Source organism: Puma concolor, chromosome C1 (genome assembly GCF_028749965.1).
Source record: "Puma concolor isolate L17-30 chromosome C1, mPumCon1.1.hap2, whole genome shotgun sequence".
Lineage (NCBI taxonomy): Eukaryota > Metazoa > Chordata > Mammalia > Carnivora > Felidae > Puma > Puma concolor.
Window position 1 is genome coordinate 154,518,903 of NC_141674.1, and position 4,435 is coordinate 154,523,337.

General features: G+C 33.9%; 1 non-coding gene across 1 annotated transcript; it reads right to left on the reverse strand.

Annotated features, from left to right (window-relative positions):
• Positions 1–3,946: 3,946 nt before the first annotated feature.
• On the reverse strand, positions 3,947–4,019 carry TRNAR-CCU (transfer RNA arginine (anticodon CCU)). Its single transcript has one exon. It is a non-coding gene; the product is annotated as a tRNA-Arg (tRNA).
• Between the last annotated feature and the right edge of the window lie 416 nt (positions 4,020–4,435).

The following is a 4,435-nucleotide window of genomic DNA, read 5'->3' on the forward strand; positions in this document are numbered from 1 at the left end:
GACCAGTAGGCACATGAAGAAAATTCAGTGTGTCAGCAGGGAAATGCAAATCAAAACCACAAAAAGATACCATTCCACACCTATTGGAGTCACTATAACAAAAAAGATGAACTCATAGCAAGAGTTGGCAAAGATAAGGAAAAATTGGAAACCTCATATACTGCTGATAGAATACATAAAATGATAAAATCATTTCCGAAAACTTTTAGCAGTTCCTCAAAATGTGGAACATTAAAGTTACCATACGACCCAGCAGTATAAAATCCCCAGAATAAAAACAGGTGTCCGCACAAAATCATTTGCATAAATGTTCATAATGCTGACAGTAATCAAAATTGGGGACTACCCAAACATCATCAACTAATGAATAGATAAATAAACTATGCTATGTCCACACAAAGGATTATCATTTCACAATAAAAAGGAATGTAATTCAAATACATGTTATCATAGGGACTAACTTTCAAAATATTATACTGACAGAAAGAAGCCAATCACAAAAGGTCACATATGATATGATTCCATTTATATGAAATGTTCACAATAGACAGAAAATTTATTAGTGTTTGCCTCGTTTTGTCAGAAGAAGTGGATGGAAAGTAACTGTTAATGTGTACAGGTATGTTTTTCAGGAGAAAAAAAATGTTCTAAAATTGGATTGTGGTGATTGCACAACCCTGAGAATATACTAAACATTAAGCTGTACACTTTAAGTTGGTGAATTGTATGATATGTGCATTGTATCTCAATAAAGCTGTTCAAAAGTGCACAACTATATCCTAATTTTTCATCTATTTACATATTACCTCTAAAAGTAGCATGGTTTCAGGATCATCTCTAATATTTGTAAGCCTGGAACAGAAGTAAAAATGTAGTTCCACAAACCATGTATCCAAATATTTAAAAGTTATATATTGAGTGAACAAAACTGTTAGCTAAAATACCATCTTTCCTTCTGCTTTGACAAATGTATCACCAAAATGACAAGCATATTCAAAAATATATCAAACAATGATTTTTGCATCACTGAAAGTGAGTAAAATATGAAAGATGACATAATTAAACTATTATTAATTTTCTCTGGATTTCCATTAGGACAAAATGTTTTCATGAGTAATAAAATGATTACATATATAACTCATGAAGTTTCATATGTTTATACCATAAAATCTACTTTTCCTTTGCCTTCATTTCTGCAAAATTAACCATTACATGGTTATTAATAAGATACATAATTTGTGTTCTAGTTACAGTAATGATTTAAAGAATTAAAATAAAATGTGATGATATTAAAATGTACAGAATTTGAATCCATTTTTGTCAAAAACTATAAAGTATATATTATTTTTATTTGTTTTCAAAAGTCATTATTTTTCTTCTAAAACGTACAAAGTATTTAAAATAAAAGGTAAAAGTCTAAACTATTATTTACTTTATAATTTTATTTCTTAATTATATGTAAAACTAAACTTCTAAATCATATTTGGAAAATTCTCTAAAAATGTATTAAATATGTTTTAAATAAAATTCTTTGAAATTCTATCTTTGACCAATTTAATGGTCAAAGTGAAGTCACTTAAAATTACAGGTGCATTGTGCAAGGTTTGACTCCAAATTTCAAATGACAGAGCCACTCAGATATTCATGAAAAAAGTTTTTGTGTGTGTCCATGATATTTCGATTCCACTAAAGAATACCCCACTTGCCTGTGTCTAAGGACAATACTAAATAATTACATTTATGAGCCACTGTATTAGTCTTCAATAGCTGCTGTAACAAATTATCATAAACATGATAGCCAAAAGTAGCACAAATTACAGTTCTGTAGGTTAGAAGCCTCACACTGGTATCACTGGGCTAAAATCGAGGTATTGCCAGAACATTCCCTCGAAGCTCAAGGGGGAAAACCATTCTCTTGCTTTTTCTACTTTCTAGAGACTTTCCTCAGCCCTTGGCCTCCTTCCTGCATCTCCACAGCCAGCAGCATAGCATCTCTCTGACCCTGCTTCTGTCATTACATTTTCCTCTGATCTTCACTGCTTCCCTCTTTAATTTTTAAGGTCCCATGACTACATTGTAACCTTATAAACCAGGATAATCTGCCTATCTTAAGGTCGACTGAGTAGTACCTTAATTCCATCTGAACCTTAATTTCCACTCACCATTTAACCTAATATAATCACAGATTCCAGTGTTTAGGGAGTGGACATTTTGGTGGAGCCATTATTCTGCCTACCACAGACAGAGGAAGCTAAATTATGCCATGATATACAGAGAAAGACAGATACCATATGTTTTCACTCTTAGGTGGATCCTGAGAAACTTAACAGAAGACCATGGGGGAGGGAAAAGGGGAAAAAAAAAGTTAGAGAGGGAGGGAGGCAAACCATAAGAGACGCTTAAAAACTGAAAATAAACTGAGGGTTGATGGGGGGTGGGAGGGAGGGGAAAGTGGGTGATGGGCATTGAGGAGGGCACCTGTTGGGATGAGCACTGGATGTTGTATGGAAACCAATTTGACAATAAATTTCATATTATAAAATACATAAGTAAAATAAATTATGCCATAACAAGCAAACAAAAATTCCAAAATTTTAGTGACTTATAATAACAAGACATATTTCCTAATCATGTTGCATGTCCCTCTCAAGTTAGCAGGGAGTCTTTACTCCTGTATTTAATAAGAGACCCAGGTTGACAGAGAGGCTGCCATCTTGAAAAGAGCTAATTGATCTGCCAGATAGAATAAAGAACTCTAGTGGTTCATCTACTAGCAATTTCAATGCTTCTTCCTAAAAGCAACATATATCACCTCTTCTCAGAACTCACTGTTCAGAACTTGTCTCTTGACTTCACTCAATCGCAGAGCATTCAGCCAAGATTACCCTACTTTGTGCCTTAAAAAGGGAAAATTTGTAAGTATTTGGTGAACAACATTAGTACCCATCATCCACTTGTTACATATACAAATGCTGGGTAAATAGAATAAAAAGTAATTGATAGCTGAGCTTACAAAAATGAGAGTGAAATCCTCAGATGCTCGAAATGAAATCCAGAATCACGAAAACGTGAGCTATTGCTGCTACTGCTTTGAAGATGGGAGAAGGGAGCAGGGAATGGTTAAATAGATCCAATAAAAGCTGAGGGGTTGAGATTTAATATCCCCACAGGGAGGTAAGACAGGGACAAAAGAAGAAAGGGGGCAAAAGGAATTGAGATTTCTGCATTAATCCAGGATCCCTAAAAGGATATACTATTTACAAAAGAACCAGAGGGAAAATTCTATTCACTGAATAAGAAAAATCACTTTTCTACCCATGCTCTAGACGGGGAGGCAGTAGTGTCCCTGAAAAATTTCAGCCCAGCGGTGTATTAAATTCTCCCACTCTAAATATGGATTTGCTTTTTTTTTCCTTTTATTTCTATGTATTTTTGTTTTATATATTTTAAGATTTTTTTTGTTAGGCCCATGCATTGTAAAAATGTATATCATGTTGTTTTATTGATCCTTTCATCATTATTTTTTTTTTTTTTTTGGAAAGAGAGAGAGTGCATGAGCAGGGGAGAGGCTGAGAGAGAGGGAGAGAGAATCCTAAGCAGGCTCCTGACTAATGGCACAAAGCCTGATGCGGGACTCAATTCCACGAACCATGAGATCATGACCTGAGCTGAAATCAAGAATCGGACACTTGACTGACTGAGCCACCCAGGCACTCCTCAAATGTTTTTTTTTTTATCTTGAGTAATATTTCCTGTCTTAAAGTTTGCCTTATCTCATAGTAATACAGCTATACTAGCATCTTAGTTTAGTGTTATTTAATACTTCTTTTTCCATACTTTATTTTCCACCTTTCTTTAACCTTAGATTTTAATTTTGGGCCTTTTAAGCAACATGTAATTCGTTGTATATTTTAAGGTTTATTTATTTATTTTTAAGTAATCTCTATACCCAATGTGAGGCTTGAACTCACAACCCCAAGATCAGGAGTCACATGCTCTTCCAACTGAGCCAGCCAGGTGCCCCTATTTTGTGTTTGTAATGTATTTTTTCAATTAGAATATCTACCAAATACTTTTGTGTGAAAAAGTACACCATTACCACATTAAAAACCAAGTGACAGACTAGAAGACATTATTACAATATATATAATAGACAATATATAGAAGTCCTACAAATCACAAAGAAACAAATACCCTAATGGGAAAATGAACAAAGCACATGAACAGGTAACATATTAAAGATGTAATTCAAATGGCCAACAAGCAAAAGTCAAGTAGTTTCAATAGTAATCAGAGAAATGTAGATTAAACCCCACTCTGAAATAGCATTGCAAACTATTGGATTGACATTTATTTTTAAAAATCTGGTAATGGCAAGGGGCTGGTGAGGAGGTAGAGAAATAGACATATACAGTGCTGATGGAGTTTATATTGG